Raw genomic sequence first — 22,911 nt, 5'->3', positions numbered from 1 at the left:
AGAAAACGCCTTTCTATTTCAGTTAAGATACACTCAACTTTCAGGTTATTCTACATTAGTAAAATCCTGACTCTTTTAGAGCAAATGTACAAAGCTTTAAATTGCTGTGCAGACTTCAGCCGGTTTTACTAAAAAAAAAAAAAAAAGCAAGAAGAGTGACCTCACTTAGAAATGTAGAAATTGGTAGTTTTTCTTTGCGTGATTGTCCGGATATTTTTACTCTTGGTGTACGTGTGCCTCATGTGTGCAAGATCTGCTTCTTTTGGCCAATGGTGTTTGTAAGGGCATTGGTGCAGCCCAAGGTGTTCTTTCCCTCCCACCCCAGGCATAGAGAGCAGAGTGGACCAAATCATCCCTCATTTTCTTCTTCCTGCCTGTGGCAGCAAGACAGAACTCTTGCAGTGTCTGCCTGCTTTGCTGCACCAGGGGTCAGCACCATGTCCGTGGTATTTTTAAAAAAAATTGAATGACATAAACGCGCTCCCCCCATCTGTCACTAAGTGTAGTAATTTTGTCAAGTGTCCATCGTGCAACATGGTGGTGCTGACCCCTGTGCTGCACCCTGAGCTAGGTGGTAGGTAAGGGTTAGGTGTGGGGTAGGTGGGTAGTTTGTCTTGTTGCTTATTGGCAGCATGCAGCAATTTTTTAAAACTTTAGTAAGGTTCTAGGTTTAAGGTTAGAATCTTTCTGCTTGCCTGAGGTTTCAGAGCCACTTAATGACAGGTACTCTTGGTGCCTATGTTGTTTAGGAGAGGAACATATTCCTGAGCAATGTACCGTATGTCGATCCTTCTCTAAGCAGACTGAAAAAGCTAGAGAAGCCGGCCTAAAATGTTTCTTCTGGAGTGGCTATGCAAGCCTCCTTGGACATAGAAAGGAAGGACACAGCTAGAACTCAGTCTTGTGGTCAGTCCCTTTCTATGAGCACCCTGGGTAGGTGTCATTCCATCCTAAGTTCCTGGGCTGTGTTGACCAAGAGGCCTCCGTTATCTGCCTCCATTCAGGCTTCTAGAACTTCTTATGGGTAGGAAGGAGCACTGCTCCAGAGTTGTAGATCACCCTCTCCAGTGCCTACTTAGACTTATTTTCTCAACCCAGAGAAGAAAGGGGTTGGTGTCCTATTCTGGAGGTCCTCACATCTGAGCTGTGTTTAGCATCCCAGCAAACCCTGTGCTTCTGTCCGCATTTGGCACCATCTTTCAATGGTTTGTGTACTGCACGCCCTACCTCTTTCAGGCTGCAGAATGGATCCCGAACTGCTGACCAGTATACTGCTTGCTCTGCCCAACATGTCACAAGTGGCAGTGGAGTTATTCCTTAAACTAAAAAGTCAAGAGGAGTGCGACGTTGATCTCGCCACACGTAGTAGCCATGACATGAGATTGCTTGTGGCTTTCACAGAGGTGCTGACCACAGTGGAACTCTGCTTTTGGGCTCGGGAAACAAGCACTGAGTGATGGGGTCACATTGGGATGATGAGCAGTGGCTGCAGAACTTTCGCATGAGGAAAGCCACATTAATGGGACTGTGTGATGAGCTCGCCCCAGCCCTGCGGCGCAAGGACACGAGAATGAGAGCTCCCCTGTCATTGGAGAAGTGCGTGGCGATTGCACTGTGGAAGTTGGCTACTCCAGACTGCTACCAATCAGTTGCTAACCAGTTCAGAGTGGAAAAGTCGACCGTTGGACACGTGTTGATGGAAGTGTGCAGGGCCATTAATCGCATCCTGCTGCGAACGACCGTGACTCTGGACATCCTGCATGACATTGTGGATGGCTTTGCACAAATGAGCTTCCCTAACTGCTGAGGGGCGATAGATGGCACGTGCATTCCAATTCTGGCACCAGACCACCTAGCCACTGAGTATATTAATTGGAAGGGGTATTTCTCAATGGTTCTCCAGGCGCTTGTGGATCACTGTGGACGTTTCATGGACATTAACTCAGGCTGATCTGAAAGATGCGCGCGTCGTGCATCTTTCCAGAACACTGGCCTGTTCAGGAAGCTGCAAGCAGGGACTTTCTTCCTGGACCAGAAGATCACTGTAGGGGAAGTTGAAATGCCCATTGTGATCCTTGGAGACCCCACCTACCCCTTAATGCTGTGGCTTATGAAGCTGTACATGGGGCAACTTGACAGCAGCAAGGAGCGGTTCAACAACAGGCGGAGAATAACTGAGTGTGAATTTGGCCGTGTAAAAGCCTCCTGGCGATACCTGTATGGGAAACTGGACATGGCCAATGACAATATTCCTGTGCTTATAGCTGCGTTCTGTACGCTCCATTATATTTGTGAAGAGAAGAGTGAAAGCTTCACTCAGGGCTGGACCGCAGAGGATCAGCGCCTGGAGGTTGAGTTTGAACAGCCAGAGACTAGGCCTATTAGCGAGACACAGCGTGGTGCCATAAGGATCAAGGATGCCTTGAGGCAGCAATTTGAAGCTGAAAGCCAGTAATATTTGTTGCTATGCTCGGGATTGCAGTGCTTGTAATGCTAGGAGGTGATTGGTGCACATGATGCAAGATTGCTTTCAAACAAACACAATTCTTTTATTAAAAGACAACAACTGGAGGAGAGAGAGTCAAATGAAAAAATTCATCAGCAGGGATGGAGGAAGGGAAGGTATCAGGAGGAGGAGGGGTCCCGGAATGGCTACAGATTTGTGTATGTCCAGGGATCATACCCAGCCTTCTCCTTTGGAGTACAATGCAGCAGGTGCTGTACTTCAGCAGGGCCAAACTGTAGAGGGATGGGTGTTGAGTGTAGTGGTAGTTCATACTGCTGGACTGTGAGGAGAGAGGAGTGGAATGTTGCGGGTAGAGAGTGGAGCCAGGAGGTTGATAAGTGTGTTGGCGGGGTGTGTGTGTGTGTGTGAGGGCGCATGGGAAAGAGTTTTGTGACAGAGGCTGCAGGGGAGGGCGGGCGCAGAGCTGCTCTGTTTGAAGAGCTAGTATCGCCTGGAATGTGTCCACTTGGCGCTCCATAACGTTTAAGAGCCGCTCCATGGGTTCTTTCTGGTGTGCCGTGTTCTCCTTTTGGTCCCTCTTCTTGCTGCCCCGCTAATCCTTCAATTCCTGTTTCTCAGTGGTGGAGTGCATCATAACCTCATGGAGAAAGTCCTCCTTAGTTTTTCGTAGCTGCTTTCTAATTCTGCGCAGCTGTTCTGCTGCCGATAAGGGAGGGTGGCCTCCCAAGGTCATCTCTGTGAAGTTTAAATGCAACATTTTACAGAAGCAGTATTGTTTGCAACACAGACAACACTGATTCAGTGCTTTAAAACACAGCCAGTACTCTCACACCTGACACTAATTGGCTGACCCCAGACAAGCACACATGAGCCACAAGACCCCCAAAATGGTGAGTAGCCGCAAGGGCAGGATGAATCTCTCTTCCTGGACCCTGCTGTACAGTGGGCATGTGGCTCTTGGGGAGAGCCAGCACAGTATGGGGGGCTTGATAATCATTCCTGTCCCCACACTTTCCACAAGATGTGATCATTATGGAAGATATCTCGCTGCTGGGGGTGAGCAGGGAATCCAGAGAGGGTCTTCTCTAAGCCTGTGGCTTCCATTCTGGCCCCTATGGGGGTCGCCTGTGCGCAGCAATGGTCTCTCTTCCCTCCCTCCCCACCCCCCGTGATGGCACAGTGGTGCGTGAAAGTTACTGTTAATGGGGCAAGAAATAAAGCAGCTCTGCCAAGGAACCTGCCGCAGTGGATTGCCCAGTATATCCACGAGAGTTTCCTGGAGATTTGAGGGAGATTCCCATGAAGTGAGTGAGTCTGTCAACAGCCTGTTCTGCTGCTCAGAATAGGCATGCAGTGGGAGACAAGCCTGATTTCTGCAACCCTCCTGCCCCCAATAGATCGCTTCAGCAATTCCCAAAATCAGATCCACTTACCAGGGGACTCCTGTTTGTCCAAGATTTCCTCCTCCTGGCTTGTTCCGCTCTCGACTGGCATGTGAGCCAACGAAGTATCCACAGGGGCCTTCGCAGTGGAGGTGGGGTCGCCGCCAAGTATCGCATCCAGCTCTTTGTAGAACCGGCAGCTCATGGGCGCAGCACCGGAGCAGCCGTTTGCTGCCTGCCCCTTGTGGTAGGCGTTCCACAGCTCCTTCACTTTTACCCAACACTTCAGTGTGTCCCGGACCCTTTCTATCATGCATCGTGAAATCTGTCCATAGATATCATAATTCCTATGGCTGGAGCGCAGCTGGGACTGCACAGCTTCCTCTCCCCAAATGCTGATGAGGTCCAGCAGCTCTGCATTGCTCCAAGCGGGGGATTGCCTGGTGTGTGGAGCAGGCATGGCCACCTGGAAAGATGCACTGAGACCACTGCATGCATCACTGAGCAAACAGGAAAGGGACTTTAAAATTTGCAAAGGAATGTATGGGGTGGGGATGGTGGTTGGTCACCTGAGGACAGGGCAGTAAAGTACAAACCGATGACCAGAGAGGTGAGAACAGGCATTGTGGGACACCTCCCGGAGTCCAATTGCAGCGCTGTAGTTGCCACGGTGTCTACAGTGGCATATAGCGCTGTAGCCCCGGTGCAGAAAGCTCTACTCCTCTTGTCAGGGTTGTGTGGTGGTTTTTTTTGTTTTTGTTTTTATTATTTAAAGAGCGCTACAACTGCGTAGTTTCTGCATACTAAGTGGCTTGGCAGTGTGTACATCTCGGGAGTTACAATGCAGAAAGTTGCTTTACTGCGCAGAAACTTGCCAGTGTAGACTGGGCCTACCCCATTATCCTCCTCAAAACTCTTCTCTGCTGTGATGCCTACCAAAAACATGACAATTTTTAGGCTGCTAGTGTGTTGAGACTATCATGCTTATTAATATTTTCTCACCATCTGTCTGTATCCATCTGTTATCTCTTGTCTTACACTTAGATTGTAAGCTCCTTGGGGTGGGCACTGTCTTTTTGTTCAGTGTTTGTACAGCACCTAGCACAATGGAATCCTGGTCTGTGAGTGGGGCTTCTAGGCAGTACGGTAATAAAAATAATAAATAAAAGTAGAGTAGACTGTATGAATAGTGTCACAGCATAGCAGACATCTCATTGGACTGCTGTATTAGTTGAATACAAAGCCCCTCTTTCCTTCTTCTCTTTAAAAGTTAACTTGTCAGATGTCTGGAGAGGAGTAACAGCCACATACTGCTGATTGTGAAGAAGTATTTGGAATTCTCCAGCTTCTCGGGGTGGTGTAGGGCTATGAATAAGGAATGACATTAGCACAGCCAGCTAGAGAAGACAGGGGTCAGGGAATAACGACAAGCCGAGTGGCTGCTTTTGTAAAGCAGTCCTGAGAGCAGGGGAAGATCAGGCCTCTGAGCAGCTGTTCCAGGATCAGATGATAATAACATGTGACTCTTGCCCGTGAGGAGTTTTCACAGAACTAAACAGGTGGAAATTACTAACTGTTCGTGTTTTTCACAAATGTAAAATAACACAAAATAAAGTGAAAGACGGCCATTAAAATGATGCCTCTGACTCCTGTACCATGGGCCTGGCTCTGGGCATTGTGATTTGATGTGCAAGCTTGCAGTGCTGTTCAGGTTTAGCCCTGTCATGATGATGCGTGGAGGGATGGCTGAACCAGATGTGAGTGAGTGGCTGGCACTGCCTTGCGGACAGCAGCTGCTGCTGCACGGTGAGTGTGGGGTGGGCTTGCTAAGCAGGGCCTCCCATCCTCTGGGGGCAGGACTTCCCTCCTGGAGAGGGATGGATACAACAACCCTCCCCCCCCCCCCCAATAAAATAAAATAAGAATTTCATTGGGCTCTAAAAATTACTGAGTCTGGGACTGGAATGTTGAATTTGTAGCTAACTGCTTCAGGTAAAAAGGCTTTTGCATGACTTATGGCTTGTTGATTCAAAAACTTTTCATGCTACTTGAATTATCTAGGGCCATGAGCTCTGTTATGGAGGACTGAATAGGAACACTGCACATAAAGGACAAAAACTCATAATGAGTGGACATGCCCATGAGCTTGTCTTTAAACTCCCTAACAGTGGAGGGTGTGTGTGTGTCTACTGAGGGAGATGTGTGGGGAAGATGGTCTGCTCTGATGTATTCTTTCTAAGTGGGTGTTTGATTTCAATTACTGATAGACATGCAAACTTGTATATGCGAAAAGAGAGGTCTTAAGTGAACTAGTTATTTGTACTTCTGTCTGGACTTCACTTCTTACAGCTCTTTAAGGAGAGAAGGCGGAATAGAAGATTTGTGAGACCAATACAGTTGAGAACAAGGGTTGCTGATTCAGTCAGTCACTGGAAATTACATACACAGGAGCTTGTGAGCCTTTTGGAGCTTAAGACAGAAAGGAGGCCACAATTTCTAGGAATGGCTCATTCTGAGTTCTTAAGCATATTGTGACAAAGTTCTTCCTCTATCTTGGTGGGTCCTGTGCTTATTGGCAGATTTTCTTGCCTCAGAGATTCACCATGTGGGTTGGGGAACAGCCCAGAGACCTTCCCCTCTCGAAGAACCCACAGTCCAGGTCAATTGGGAGGTTTGGGGGGAACCCGGGCCCGCCCTCTACTCCGGGTTCCAGCCCAGGGCCCTATGGACTACAGCTGTCTATAGTGCCTCCTGTAACAGCTGCATGACAGCTACAACTCCCTGGGCTACTTCCCCATGGCCTCCTCCAAACACCTTCCTTATTCTCACCACAGGACCTTCCTCCTGGTGTCTGATAATGCTTGTGCTCCTCAGTCCTCCAGCAGCACACCCTCTCACTCTCAGCTCCTTGCACCTCTTGCTCCCAGCTCCTCACACTTGCACCACAAACTGAAGTGAGCTCCTTTTAAAACCCAGGTGCCCTGATTAGCCTGCCTTAATTGATTATAGCAGCTTCTTCTTAATTGGCTCCAGGTGTCCTAATTAGCCTGCCTGCCTTAACTGGTTTTAGCAGGTTCCTGCTTACTCTAGTGCAGCCCCTGCTCTGGTCACTCAGGGAACAGAAAACTACTCATCCAGTGACCAGTATATTTGCCTTCTACCAGACTCCTGTACCCCACTGGTCTGGGTCTGTCACAATATCTTTATTATAGAGCGGAGCCTAGCTGTTCTGGCACTCTGCACAAGGCAGAGTTAAGATTGTCTGTGTTTGACTTGGTGACTTAGGGCTGGTCTACACTACAATTTTAGGTCGAATTTAGCAGCGTTACCTCGATTTAAGCCTGGACCTGTCCACATGACGAAGCCTCTTTTTTTGCCTTAAAGGGCTCTTTAAATCTATTTCTTTACTCCACCTCCGACGAGGGGATTAGCGCTGAAATCGGCCTTGCCGGGTCGAATTTGGGGTACTGTGGACTCAATTCGAAGGTATTGGCCTCCGGGAGCTATCCCAGAGTGCTCTATTGTGACCGCTCTGGGACAGCGCTCTCAACTCGGATGCACTGGCCAAGTAGACAGGAAAAGGCCGTGAACTTTTGAATCTCATTTCCTGTTTGGCAAGCGTGGCAAGGTGCAGGTGAGTGCAGATCTCATCAGCAGAGGTGACCATGATGGAGTCCCAGGATTGCAAAAGAGCTCCAGCATGGACCGAATGGGAGGTACGGGATCTGCTCGCCGTATGAGGAGACGAATCCGTGCTAGCTGAACTCTGTTCCAGTAAACAAAATGCCAAAACATTAGAAAGTCTCAAAGGGCATGAAGGACAGAGGCCATAACAGGGATGCACAGCAGTGCCGCATAAAAATTAAGGAGCTAAGGCAAGCCTACCAAAAAAACAGAGAGGCAAATGGCCGCTCCGGATCAGAGCCCCGAACATGCCGCTTCTATGATGAGCTGCATGCCATGCTAGGGGGTGCAGCCACCAGTACCCCAACCCTGTGCTTTGACTCCGTCAATGGAGAATCACGCAACACGCAAGCGGTTTTTGGGGACGAGGAAGATAGCTCGCAGAAAAGAAGCGGAGAAACCGCTTTTTCCAACAGCCAAGATATGTTTTTCACCCTGGACCTGGAGCCAGTAACCCCTGAACCCACCCAAGGCATGCTCCCGGCCCCTGAAGGCGGAGAAGGGACCTCTGGTGAGTGTACCTTTGTAAATATTACACATGGTTTAAAAGCAAGCGTTGTTAATGATTAATTTGCCCTGGCATTCGCGGCCAGTACAGCTACTGGAAAAGTCTGTTAACATATATGGGGATGGAGTGGAAATCCTCCAGGGACATCTCCATAAAGCTCTTCTGGATGTACTCCCAAAGCCTTTGCAAAAGGTTTCTGGGTAGGGCAGCCTTATTCCGGCCGCCATGGTAGGACACTTTACCACGCCAAGCCAATAGCACGTAGGCTGGAATCATTGCATAGCAAAACATGCCAGCATATGGTCCCGGAGTTTGCTGGCATTCAAACAACATCCCTTCCTTATCTCTCTGTGTTATCCTCAGGGGAGTGATATCATTCATGGTCACCTGGTTGAAATAGGGTGCTTTTATTAAGGGGACATTCAGAGGTGCCCGTTCCTGCTCGGCTGTTTGGCTGTGGCTGAACAGAAATGTTCCCCACTGTTAGCCACGTGGTGGGGGGAGGGGTGAAGCGGTCATCCCAGAGAATTGGGTGTGTGTGGGGGGGGTTATTTGGGTTTGTGCTGCACGCTAACCCATAAACCACAGCCCCTCCTTTGAAATTGCCAACCCATTTTAAATGGCCAACCCAACGGCCGCTTGGTCTGGGAAATGAGGGCGCTGCTATTTGAAACCATTCCCACATGTTATGAAGGTTAAAGAAGCCAAAAGACTGTGGCTTACCATGGCTGCCTGCAAGCTGAATTCTGTTGCCTGGCACTGTGTTAGTGATCTGTCACACTAAACCGGCAGGCCCTCAATATAAGAGGCAAAATGCAACCTTGTAACAAAAGCACGTGCTGTGTAATGTGAACAGCAAGGTTTAACGTGAAAGAATGTGCCCATTGTTCTCTAAAATGTCTTTTTAACTACCACTCTCCCTTTTTCCCCCAGCAGCTGCAAATGTTTCTCCTTCACAGAGGCTAGCGAAGATTAGAAGGCGAAAAAAATGCACTCGGGATGAAATGTTCTCTGAGCTCCTGCTGTCCTCCCGCACTGACAGAGCACAGCAGAATGCGTGGAGGCAGACAATGTCAGAGTGCAGGAGAACACAATATGAATGCGCGGAGAGGTGGCGGGCTGAAGATGATAGGTGGCGTCAGCTTGCTGACAGAAGGCAAGAGTCGATGCTCAGGCTGCTGGAAGATCAAACTCATATGCTCCAGCGTATGGTTGAGCTGCAGGAAAGGCAGCAGGAGCACAGACCACTGCTACAGCCCCTGTATAACCAACAGCCCTCCTTCCAAGTTCCACAGCCTCCTCACCCAGACGCCCAAGAACATGGTGTGGGCCTCTGGCCACCCAGCCACTCCACCTCAGAGGATTGCCCAAGCAACAGAAGGCTGGCCTTCAATAAGTGTTAAAGTTATAAAGTTTTAAAGTTTTTTAAAGTGCAGGGTGTCCTTGTCCTTCCCTCCTCCCCCAGTCCTCCCGGGCTACCTTGGCAGTTATCCCCCTATTTGTGTGATGAATTAATAAAGAATGCATGAATATGAAGTAACAGTGACTTTATTGCCTCTGCAAGTGGTGATTGAAGGGGGGGGCGTGGAGGGTGGCTAGCTTTATAGGGAAGTAGAGTGAACCAAAGGGCGGGGGGGACTTGATCAAGGAGAAACAAACAGAAATTTCACACCATAGCCTGGCCAGTCATGAAACTGGTTTTCAAAGCTTCTCTGATGCACACCGCGCCCTCCTGTACTCTTCTAACCGCCCTGGTTTCTGGCTGCGTGTAATCAGCCGCCAGGCGATTTGCCTCAACCTCCCACCCCACCATAAATGTCTCCCCCTTATTCTCATAGATATTGTGAAGCTCACAGCAAGCAGTAATAACAATGGGAATATTGGTTTCACTGAGGTCTATCGGAGTCAGTAAACTGCACCAGCTCGCTTTTAAACGTCCAAATGCACATTCTACCACCATTCTGCACTTTCTCAGCCTATAGTTGAACAGCTCCTGACTACTGTCCAGGCTGCCTGTGTATGGCTTCATGAGCCATGGCATTAAGGGGTAGGCTGGGTCCCCAAGGATAACTATAGGCATTTCAACAACCCCAACGGTTATTTTCTGGTCTGGGAAGAAAGTCCCTTCCTGTAGCTTTTGAAACAGACCAAAGTTCCTGAAGATGCAAGCGTCATGTACCTTTCCTGGCCATCCCACGTTGATGTTGGTGAAACGTCCCTTGTGATCCACCAGTGCTTGCAGCAGCATTGAAAAGTACCCCTTGCGGTTTATGTACTAGCTGGCTTGGTGCTCTGGTGCCAAGATAGGGATACGGTTTCCGTCTATCGCCCCACCACAGTTAGGGAATCCCATTGCAGCAAAGCCATCCACTATGACCTGCACATTTCCCAGAGTCACTACCTTTGATATCAGCAGCTCTTTGATTGCGTTGGCTACTTGGATCACAGCAGCCCCCACAGTAGATTTGCCCACTCCAAATTGATGCCCGACTGACCGGTAGCTGTCTGGTATTGCAAGCTTCCACAGGGCTATCGCCACTCGCTTCTCAACTGTGAGGGCTGCTCTCATCTTGGTATTCTGGCATTTCAGGGCAGGGGAAAGCAAGTCACAAAGTTCTATGAAAGTGCCCTTACGCATGCGAAAGTTTCGCAGCCATTGGGAATCATCCCAGACCTGCAATACTATGCGGTCCCACCAGTCTGTGCTTGTTTCCCGGGCCCAGAATCGGCGTTCCACGGCATGAACCTGCCCCATTAACACCATGATGTGCACATTAGCAGGGCCCGTACTTTGTGAGAAGTCTATGTCCATGTCTATGTCCTCATCACTCTCATCACCGCACTGCCGTTGCCTCCTCGCCTGGTTTTGCTTTGGCAGGTTCTGGTTCTGCATATACTCCAGGATAATGCACATGGTGCTTATAATGCTCATAATTGCCACTGTGATCTGAACGGGCTCCATGATTCCAGTGCTATGGCGTCTGGGCTGAAAAAAGACGCAAAACGATTGTCTGCCGTTGCTCTGACGGAGGGAGGGGCGACTGATGACATGGCTTACAGGGAATTTAAAATCAACAAAGGGGGTGGCTTTGCATCAAGGAGAAACACAAACAACTGTCACGCAGAATGGCCTCCTCAAGGATTGAACTCAAAACCCTGGGTTTAGCAGGCCGTTGATTTCACGGAGGGAGGAAGCAAATGAATACAAAACAAATTGGGTCTATTTCTTGTTTTGATCCACTCCATCTATCTTTTACATCTTTAGGCTGGCAGAAGATGCTGCATTACGACTGCTAGCCATCGTCATCTCCTGGGTGCTCGGCAGAAGATGGGAATGACCTGGCTGAGTCACTCCCATGTCTGTCCAGGTGCCCCTGACCAACCTCACCGAGGTCGGCTAAAAGAGCACCCAGGAGTACAACGATGATGGCTACCAGTCGTAATGCACCGTCTGCTGCCAAAAGGCAATGAGCTGCTCCTGTGTAGCAATGCAGTCCCATATCTGCCGGCACCCAGGAGACGTATGGTGAAGTGAGCGGGCTCCATGCTTGCCGTGGTATGGCGTCTGCACAGGTAACCCAGGAAAAAAGGTGTGAAACGATTGTGTGCCGTTGCTTTCACGGAGGGAGGGAGAGAGGAGGGGCCTGACGACATGTACCCAGAATCACCCGCGACACTGTTTTTGCCTCATCAGGCATTGGGATCTCAACCCAGAATTCCAATGGGCGGCGAAGACTGCGGGAACTGTGGAATAGCTACCCACAGTGCAACACTCCGGAAGTCGACGCTAGCCTCGGTACTGTGGCCGCAGTCCGCTGACTTAATGCACTTAGAGCATTTTGTGTGGGGAGAGACACAATCAACTGTATAAAAACGATTTCTAAAAAACTGACTTCTATAAATTTGACCTAATTTCGTAGTGTAGACATACCCTTAGTAAAACTGACTTACTAAAGGACTTGAGGGTATGTATTACTTTATTCCTTATTTCTGTACTTTTTGGTTTTGAGTTTGCAAAAGGGACAATAATGCCAAACTTAAGTGGTTCTCACTGAGTATCTTATCTGAGTTTATTTCAGTTCCTCTCAAAGGAAATGATTTAATTTACTTTAAATAAAATTTGTACACATTTAATTCCTTACAGATTATAAATACAGTCCGGTCAATGTTCAGGTGTATAAGCAGGCAAAATTGTACTGTGTTCAGTAGTTTTCAGATTTTTCTGTGGATTTGGAAGGCCTTGTTGCATATCAAGGAAAAGTCCATCATTCTTGAAGAAATACTCCCTGCAATTTTATATGTAATACTTATATATTTTAGTTGAGGAAAAGAAATTCCACTGGATCCTCTTGCTTCTTCAGCTGGTAGCATCATTCGTACTGGCAAATTGTCACCAAATTGAGGATTAGTTTGGGTTTCAGAAACCATACCTTCTAGCTGTTGGGGGTGTGTGTTGCAGTCAGGCACAGTTGTGCAAGATTGGAAAAGGGTGCTAGTAGTACAAGACAGAAAAATGATGTCCTGGAATGAAGGGCAAGACGACAAAACACTTGGTACCAAACTGGTGGATATTATTCAGTTAGGACAAGGCCTTGGTTTTGAAATAAAAGCTTGGCAAATGAAACCCCAGAAATTTCTGTCATTTGTTATCTTCTGTATTTATATTTTATCACCAAACTTATTTTTTCTCTGTCAGATTTTGAAACAAATGTAGCTGCTTGTATCTGCAACTTGGCTTGAGTGCTCTTATCTCTGGATTGTGCTTGATCTCAGTCCTGAGTTTATTACTTTGTTCAGTTAACTCACTTTTTGGTTGTACCTGAATTTAAATTCCCAGTTCAGTTGAAGTTAGGCTCTTTTCGCTAGCCTGCCTTTAGATTCCTGAAGAGTTGCTGTAGAGACTTTAAACACGTTGGAAACCAAGACATTTGAATCTGCAGCGTAATTTGAGCTCTTCAGTATGAGTGAGGTGAATAGTGGGGAAGCCACTTGAGATCAGATAGGTAGGAGCATGTCAAATAACTTTCATTTTACCTCATCCGATTTAAGATAAGGATAAAGAGACAAGGCAGTACAATATACAACAGTGTAAACATTATCTCTTATGTTGAAAATTATGTTCTATGTATTTGAGCTTTGGCACTTGTTAATTTTATGACTTTGTCTGTACTTTTCCTAAATCTAATGGTGTAGTATAGTAACTCCTCATTTAACGTCATAGAATCATAGAATATTACGGTTTGAAGAGACCTCAGGAGGTCATCTAGTCCAATCCCCTGCTCAAAGCAGGAACAACACCAACTAAATCATCCCAGCCAAGGCTTTGTCAAGCCGGGCCTTAAAAACCTCTAAGGATGGAGATTCCACCACCTCCCTGGGTAACCTATTCCAGTGCTTCACTACCCTCCTAGGGAAGTAGTGTTTCCTAATATCCAACCTAGACCTCCCCCACTGCAACCTGAGACTATTGCTTCTTGTGCTGTCATCTGCCACCACTGAGAACAGCCTATCTCCAGCTTCTTTGGAACCGCCCCCCTTCAGGTAGTTGAAGGCTGCTATCAAATCCCCCCCTCATTCTTCTTTTCTGCAGACTAAATAACCCTAGTTCCCTCAGCCTCTCCGTGTAAGTCATGTGCTCCAACCCCTAATCATTTTTGTTGCATTGCATCAGAGAAAATGAAGATTTTTCTGGATAGAAGTCAGGGTTTGGTTCTGGAAGCAAAACATGCTGAAGATTCAGAGTGTGCAGTATGGAGCGGGGAAGAATATAGGCAGCATGTGACCTCCAGAGGAAAAGAGGAGAACCTATGTACCTCCAATGCAGATGGCGGTGCAAAACTGTTTTCAGGGTCTCTGCACAGGCACTACTGTGGAGAAGGATTTGGAAGAGCCCTCTGAGGGAAGGTATCAGAAGGAGACCCCATCGACTGGAAGGCACGGGACGCGTTGTCCTAAGGATGGAGGTTCTATGACCACCACTCCCAAGAGGAGGAGAAGGGTGGTGGTGGTCAGGGACTCCCTCCTAAGGGGGACTGAGTCATCCATCTGCCGACCAGACCGGGAGACTTGAAGTGTGCTGCTTGCCTGGAGCTAGAATCCAGGATGTGATGGAGTGTTTGCCGAGACTGATCAAGACCTCGGACCACTACCCCTTCCTACTTCTCCACGTGGGCACCAATGATACTGCCAAGAATGACCTTGAGCGGATCACTGCAGACTATGTGGCTCTGGGAAGAAGGAAAAAGGAGTTTGAGGCGCAAGTCGTGTTCTCGTCCATCCTCCCTGTTGAAGGAAAAGGCCCAGGTAGGGACCGTTGAATTGTGGAGGTGAATGCGTGATTATGCAGGTGGTGTCGGAGAGAGGGCTTTGGATTCTTTGACCATGGGATGCTGTTCCGGGAAGGATTGCTAGGAAGAGATGGGATCCACCTAACGAAGAGAGGGAAGAGCATCTTTCCAAGCAGGCTTGCTAACCTAGTGAGGAGGACTTTAAACTAGGTTTGCCAGGGTATGGTGACCTAAGCCCAGAGATAAGTGAGGGAGCGGGTTACCAGGAGGAAATGCAAGAAGGAGGGTACAAGACGGGAAGCCTCTTGATTCCTACTGAGAAAGTAGGGCAATCAGCTATTTATCTTAGGTGCATGTACACGAACGCAAGAAGCCTGGGTAACAAGCAGGAAGAATTGGAAGTCCTGGCACAATCAAGGTGCTATGACGTGATTGGAATAACAGAAACTTGGTGGGGCAGTTCACATGACTGGAGCACTGTTATGGATGGGTATAAACCAGGGATTGGTAACCTGTGGCCCGCCAGGGTAAGCACCCTGGCGGGCCGGGCCAGTTTGTTTACCTGCTGCGTCCGCAGGTTTGGCTGATCGCAGCTCCCACTGGTAATTAATTAGGTGGAGATCGTGCATAATTTCTTTCTGTGTAGAATCTGACTTCAGTTTTCTCCACTGGTAACTTTTTTTTTTTTTTAGTAGCAAATTTTGCATCTCTTGGTCTAGGTCAGGGATTGGCAACCTTTGGCACGCAGCTCGCCAGGGTAAGCACCCTGGCTGTCTGGGTTGGTTTGTTTACCTGCTGTGTCTGCAGAGTCGGCCGGCCGGCCGCAGTTCGCTGCTCCAGGCCAATGGGGGCTGCGGGAAGCAGTGCGGTCCGAGGAATGTGCTGGCCGAACCTGTGGACGCGGCAGGTAAACAAACCGGCCTGGCCTGCCAGGGTGCTTACCGTGGCGAACCGCATGCCAAAGGTTGCCGATCCCTGGTCTAGGTCTTACAGACTCAAGTTAACAGGGTGGATAAAAATCAATGATTTTTTTTTTAAATCTGATTTTTTTTAATTGAAAAGAGAAATTGAGTAGTGTGCAAAAGGCCTAGAGGGTGAAATTGTTAACCTGAGTCTTGATGGGTAGAGCAATGTCAACAATGATCCTGTTGTATGTGCTTGTGTGACAACAGAAGAAGGGAATGTCTTCCCTACAGAAACAATTGATACATCAGGAAATGCACACACAGCAGAATACTTACAAGAAGTAGCAGTAAAAGCTATAACTGACAAAAAAATTCAAATGTCTAGTACGCAGCTTGGTCACAGACAATGCTGCAAATGTATCCAAGATGAGAAGAAATTATTTAGAAGAGAGTGAAGAGAATCCAAAGCTAATAACATATGTTTTCAGTACTCATTTGATGCACCTCTTAGACAAAGACTTCAGTGTTCCAGAAATAAAGGTTGATGTTGTTGAAATTGCAAAATACTTCTGTAACAACCACTTTGCAGTAGCTGCTCTGAAAAAAGTGGGAGGAAACAAGCTACCTCTCCCACAAGACGTGCGATGGAACTCAGTAGTGGACTGTTTTGAGCACTATATAAATAATTGGCCTAATCTGATGAGTTTGTGAACAAAATCATGAAAAAATAGATGGCACTGTCACAGCCAAAGTTCTCAACATTGGGCTTAAGAGAAATGTTGGAACACATGCTGAGTACCCTGAAGCCTATTTCTGTAGCCTTGAGCAAAATGCAGAGAAATAGCTTTTTTATTGCTGAAGCTGTTGAAATTTGGAAGGAACTGAGTGAGATCTTTAAAAAGAGAAATATGCAATGACAGAGTTAAATTACAAGCATTAAAAAAACGAATAGGACAAGCACTATCTCCTCTTCTCCAGCAGTTATGACATGGACATCCAGCGAACATCTCTCCATAATGCCAACTATAATAAACTTCAGAGCTAAGGGTGAACCGTTCAAGAAATATTTCTTTGATGTTTTAAAGAAAGTCACACCAATGAACTGGTGGAAGTCACTTAAGCACTTGGATTCAGAGACTGTTGAAGTGATGATCTCACTTTTAACAGTAGTAGCTTCTTCAGTCGGTGTAGAAAGAATATTTTCTTCTTTTGGACTAATTTGTTTCAAATTGAGAAATCGTTTGGGACCTGAAAAACCAGAAAAGCTTGTTTTTCTTTTCCAGATTATGAACAAACAGGAAAATGAAGGTGAAGAGGACGGAGTTAATTGCAGAAGCCAATACTTTAAGTTTCTCATGTTGACCTGGCTGACATCATCGATTTTAATTTTTTTTTAAATATTTCATTTAACTATTTTAGTTAAAAACAATTAACAAATACAAACCTGATTTTACAAAACTTCAGTTTTTAACTAAATTCAAAAATTCATTTGCTTATTTTGTTAAAATATTATATGTTTGCTGTTGAAGAAAAAAATCCAGAATACATAATGTTGTTGTTTTAGTTTAATAAAACAATTTAAATGTCTGTATGGTGATGTTCTCCTCCTAATACAGCATGGCAAGAAAATCCTCCAAATATTAATGATTAACCTGTTGAATTGTCGATAGTTCACCTCCCAATGACTTCATAAATATCTGCTTCAGTTACCTTTGGTAAATGAAATAACCAAACAATCATTCATTTTCTGATACAGCTGTAAAACTAATCTGAAAAGTTTTTAAAAATAAATCACTTAAAAATGTATAGTGTGTACCTTCTAAAAATGAAACCTACATCTATCTTTGAGTTGTGAAGAATATGTATTAAGGTTATAACAACCAACAAGAATGCACTTTTATGTAGAAATCCATGATTAAATCAAGTCTTCATGACTAGTGATTTAAATCAAATCCACCCTGCAAGTTAAGAAAGAGGAAATCACTTCTCACCTTCAAATATTGTATTCCAATTCCGGGCTTTGTTACTCCTATGGTAAGCAATGACTTTTTCACTATCTGTAATATTATAAAATGTTAGCGTAAAACCATACCATTTGAGACCTCTGACCAACTCAAGAGGAAGTCCTCTTCCATGCTTGAGACTTAATTGTAACCGCTTTTAAAATATTCAACAAATCCAAGTAGATCTACCAATTCTGTTTTACATCCGCCTGAAAATTGTTTTGTGCTATAATTGTTTCATTCTCCTCTCCCTTGTTATGATGCTTTTAGAAGTAAATGAGCAATCTCTTCATTAAAGGGAAATAGCATGCTTCTCAACTAAGGGTATGTCTACACTACGGGATTAATCCGAATTTATATAATTCGGATTTGAAAAACAGGTTGTATAAAGTCGAAATGTATGCGGCCACACTAAGCACATTAATTCGGTGGTGTGCGTCCAAGTACCGGGGCTAGCGTCGATTTCTGCACCGTTGCACTGTGGGTAGCTATCCCATAGCTATCCCATAGTTCCCGCAGTCTCCCGCGCCCATTGGGATTGTGGGTTAAGATCCCAGTGTCTGATGGGACAAAAAACATCGTCGCAGGTGGTTCTGGGTACAGCCTCACCTCCTCCCTCCCTGCATGAAAGCAACGGACGGCAGACAACCATTTTCGCGCCTTTTTTCCTAGGTGGGTGAACACTGCAGACTCCATACCACGGCAAGCATGGAGCCCGCTGAGCTCAAGACAGCAGTCATGAACATTGTAAACACCTCGCGCGTTCTCGTGGAGTTTATGCTCAGCCAGGACCAGAAAAACGAGGCGAGGAGGCAGCGGCGGCGGCAGCGCAGCGACAAGCATGATGAGGACATGGACACGGACACGGATACAGAATTCTGTGAAACCACGGGCCCCGGTGCTTTGGAGATCATGTTGTTAATGGGGCAGATTCTATCCATGGAACGCCGATTCTGGGCAAGGGAAACAAGCACAGACTGGTGGGACCGCATAGTGTTGCAGGTGTGGGACGATTCCCAGTGGCTGCGAAACTTTCGCATGCGTAAGGGCACTTTCATGGAACTTTGTGACTTGCTGTCCCCTGCCCTGAAACGCCAGAATACCAAGATGAGAGCAGCCCTCACAGTTGAGAAGCGCGTGGCGATAGCCCTGTGGAAGCTTGCAACGCCAGACAGCTACCGGTCAGTCGGGAATCAATTTGGAGTGGGCAAATCTACTGTGGGGGCTGCTGTGATGCAAGTAGCCAAAGCAATCACTCAGGTGCTGCTACGAAAGTTAGTGACTCTGGGAAATGTGCAGGCTATAGTGGATGGTTTTGCTGCAATGGGATTCCCTAACTGTGGTGGGGCGATAGACGGAACCCATATCCCTATCTTGGCACCGGAGCACCAAGCCACCGAGTACATAAACCGCAAGGGGTACTTTTCAATGGTGCTGCAAGCACTTGTGGATCACAAGGGACGTTTCACTAACATCAACGCGGGCTGGGCAGGAAGGGTTCATGACGCTCGCGTTTTCAGGAACACTACTCTGTTTAAAGGGCTGCAGCAAGGGACTTACTTTCCGGACCAGAAAATAACTGTTGGGGATGTTGAAATGCCAATAGTTATTCTTGGGGACCCCGCCTACCCCTTAATGCCATGGCTCATGAAGCCGTACACAGGGAGCCTGGACAGGAGTCAGGAGCTGTTTAACTACAGGCTAAGCAAGTGCAGAATGGTGGTAGAATGTGCATTTGGCCGTTTAAAAGGTCGCTGGCGATCATTATTGACTCGCTCTGACCTCAGCCAAAGAAATCTCCCCATTGTTATTTCTGCTTGCTGTGTGCTCCACAATCTCTGTGAAAGTAAGGGGGAGACCTTTATGGCGGGGTGGGAGGCTGAGGCAAATCGCCTGGCTGCTGATTACGCGCAGCCAGACACCAGGGCGATTAGAAGAGCACACCAGGAAGCGCTGTGCATCAGAGAAGCTTTAAAAACCAGTTTCATGACTGGCCAGGCTACAGTGTGAAATATCTGTTTGTTTCTCCTTCATGAAAACCCGCCCCCTTTATTGACTCATTTTCTGTAAGGAACCCACCCTCCCCCTTCCCCCAGCTCTCTTTCAAACCAAATAAAGTCACTATCATTTAAAAATCATTTATTCTTTATTAATAGATTAGAAAAAGAGGGAGGGAACCTGGGTGGTATTTGGGAGGAGGATTGCTGGGAAGGAAAAAGCCACAAAGAAAAGGTTAAAAAAATGACAGCCTTTTGCTTGGGCTGTCTACTGGGGTGGAATGGGAAGGTGTACGGAGCCTCCCCCCCCGTGTTCTTACACGTCTGGGTGAGGAGGATACGGAACATGGGGAGGGGGGAGGGTGGAACAGGGGCTGAAGCGGCAGTCTGTTTTCCAGCAGCCGTTCCTGAAGTTCCACCAGACGCCGGAGCATGTCTGTTTGCTCACGCAGCAGCCCCAGCGTTGCATCCTGCCTCCTCTGGTCTTCGTGCCGCCACCTCTCATCTCGAGCGTCCCTCCTGTCCTCACGTTGGTCCCTCCTGTCCTCACGTTCACTGGCTTCTTTCCTATACTTTGAAACTGTTTCCTTCCACTCATTCAGATGAGCTCTGTCACTGCGGCTGGATTCCATAATTTCAGAAAACATCTCGTCTCGCGTTCTCTTCTTACGACGCCTTATCTGTGATAACCTTTGGGATGGAGGAGGGATGCTTGAGGAATTTGCAGCTGCTGTAGGGAGGGGGAAAAAAGAGAGAATTGTTTAAAAAGCTACATTTTGCAGAACAATGCTTATACTCTTTCACGGTGACCAACACTATTCACATTACATAGCACATGTGATTTCTGTGCAAGGTCGCATTTTGCCTCTTAATGCTGAGTGCCTGTGGCTTTGCTGCTAGAGATCACAGGTCTGGGCAACAGAATTCGGCTTGCATGCGGCCATGGTAAGCCATTGTTTTACAGCTTCTGCGCCCTCCTTTCCCACATACCAAGCATAGCCTGTAGAGTGCTGCGGTTTTTCTGTTAACATTCAGCAGCAGCAGCAGAAAACAAACTAACCACCCCCCCTCTCGCCATGAATTCTCTGGGATGATCACGGTACCCCTCCCCCCACCGCGTGGCTGGTAACAGGGAAGTTCCCTGCTAGCCAAACGCGAAAAACTCAGGGCCAATTTCCCATCTGCGCTTGGCTAACTGCAGGGAAGGATTTATTTTCCGCCACAGGCAAACAGCCCAGTAGGAACGGCCACCTCTGTCCCCTTAATTAAGTTCCCATATTTCAACCAGGTTACCAGGAGTGATATCACTCTCCTGAGGATTACACAACAAGATAAAGAACGGATGTTGCTTGAATGCCAGCAAACACCGGGACCATACGCTGCCAGGCTTTGTCAGGCAATGATACCAGATTACTTGCTGCAAGCATGGCGTGGTCAAGTGTCCTACCATGGAGGAGGGAATAAGGATGCACTGCCCAGAAACCTTCTGGCAAGGCTTTCGGAGTACCTCCAGGAGAGCTTCATGGAGATGTCCCTGGAGGATTTCCGCTCCATCCCCAGACACGTTAACAGACTTTTCCAGTAGCTGAACTGACCGCGAATGCATCCCAAGTCCTGAGGGCAAAGTAATCATTAAAAACCGTTTGCTTTTAAAACAAGTTTTCTATTTTAAAAGGTAAACTGACCTGAGGTCCCTTCCATGGGGTCAGAGTCTTGGGTACTGGCTTGGGAGGGTACTTCAGTCAGGGTGAGAAAAAGATCCTGGCTGTTGGGGAGAACGGAGTGCTGTGTGCTCTCTGCAAGCTCATCCTCATCCTCATCCTCCTCCTCCCCCCCCATCGGCAGAATCCTCAGGCGTCGCTGATGAGACTATCCCCGACCCAGAATCCACGATCACAGGTGGGGTAGTGGTGGCAGCCCCCCCCCTAGAATTGCATGCAGCTCGGCGTAGAAGCGGCATGTCCGCGGCTCTGACCCGGAGCGACCGTTTGCCTCCTTTGTTTTTTGATACGCTTGTCTGAGCTCCTTGACTTTCACGCGGCACTGCTCAGAGTCCCTATTGTGGCCTCTCTCCATCATGCCCTTGGAGATTTTTTCAAAAGTTTTTGCATTTCGTCTTTTAGAACGAAGTTCTGCAAGCACTGAATCCTCTCCCCATACAGCGATCAGATCCAGTACCTCCCTCACGGTCCATGCTGGTGCTCTTTTTCGATTATCAGCCTGCATGGTTACCTGTGCTGATGAGCTATCTGTGGTTACCTGTGCTCTCCACGCTGGGCAAACAGGAAATGAAATTCAAATGTTCGCGGGGCTTTTCCTGTCTACCTGGCCAGTGCATCCGAGTTTAGATTGCTGTCCAGAGCGGTCACAATGATGCACTGTGGGATAGCTCCCGGAGGCCAATACCATCGAATTGCGGCCACACTATCCCTAATTCGAAATGTTAAAATCGATTTTGGCGCTACTCCGCTCGTCGGGGTGGAGTACAGAAATTGATTTAAAGGGCCCTTTACATCGAAATAAATAGCATCGTTGTGAGGACGGTTACAGGGTAAATTCGAATTAAAGCTGATAAATCCGAATTAAAGTCGTAGTGTAGACCAGGCCTAAGTGAAGGCATTTATCAATGCTGAGTACATATTTATTCACTTCATTAAGTTTAATTGTTTTGGGGTTTTTTTTGGAGTTTGCCTGACAGTTATAGTTCTGTATATTTTCAATCCTTATGCTGGAAGAAGTACTTACATTCTTGTCATGTTTCCTTGCTCTTAATAGTCAGGGATTGTTCTAGGTCCTTGCTATGGGTTTCATAGAATATCAGGGTTGGAAGGGACCTCAGGAGGTCATCTAGTCCAACCTGCTGCTCAAAGTAGGGCCGATCCCCAGACAGATTTTTGCCCCAGATCCCTAAATGGCCCCCTCAAGGATTGAACTCTCGACCCTGGGTTTAGCAGGCCAGTGCTCAAACCACTAAGCTATCTCAGTTTGGCTGTTGTTGTAGGTGTTTTGTTCCATAGACTCTGCAGTTATACATTGGGAAAAATAATTTTTTTCTGCTTGCTTTTCACTTTTTGACATTTCTGCCACTCACTTTGTTTTCATATAATTAACTTAAACCTTTATGAACTTACTGCAGACACTTTTTTTATCTTTTCTCATTTTTGAGTATTGTAAGGCCAGAGCATATTCAACATATCTACTATGTCGTTTGATTTGGCTGTGTCCCTTTTGCACATTACAGGAAAAAACAGAAATATAGTACTACTGTTGCCTACTGTACAATAGAATAATGAAGTAGAGCTGGATTCATGTTTTTCTCATTCTTTTGTGATGCATTATAACTTCATGGCTTGTGTGTGTGTGTGTGTGTGTGTGTGTGTGTGTGTGCATGTGTGTGTGTGTATATGTATATATATATATAATCTTTTTTTGGCGTTTTTAAGACTCAAACTAAACCTCCAAAGTTGCATTAATACAGAGCAAAAACGTCCCTTCCCATGTTGAGCTGGTGGCAATTTCTTGATATGCAGTCTGGTGAATTTTTTGAAGCTCCCAGTATCCCATGCGAGTTAACAGGGATATTAATGGAGCTACAGAGGGAGCATGATTCTCTAATCACATAGCTGTCCTAAGATCCATGGAGAACTGTACAGATTTTAGGGCAGTGGCACACCTGAG

The 22,911-nt window shown here is 47.0% G+C and overlaps 1 protein-coding gene across 15 annotated transcripts in view; it reads left to right on the top strand.

Moving 5' to 3' along the window:
- FARP2 (FERM, ARH/RhoGEF and pleckstrin domain protein 2) overlaps window positions 1-22,911 on the top strand; it is a 270,101-nt gene that overhangs the window by 5,178 nt on the left and 242,012 nt on the right. The gene's annotated exons all lie outside the window — the stretch shown is intronic.

The sequence above is a fragment of the Chrysemys picta genome, chromosome 9 (genome assembly GCF_011386835.1).
Source record: "Chrysemys picta bellii isolate R12L10 chromosome 9, ASM1138683v2, whole genome shotgun sequence".
Taxonomy (NCBI): Eukaryota; Metazoa; Chordata; order Testudines; family Emydidae; genus Chrysemys; species Chrysemys picta.
The sequence above is the reverse complement of the archived record's forward strand: the minus strand, read 5'-3'. Positions and strand labels throughout refer to the sequence as shown.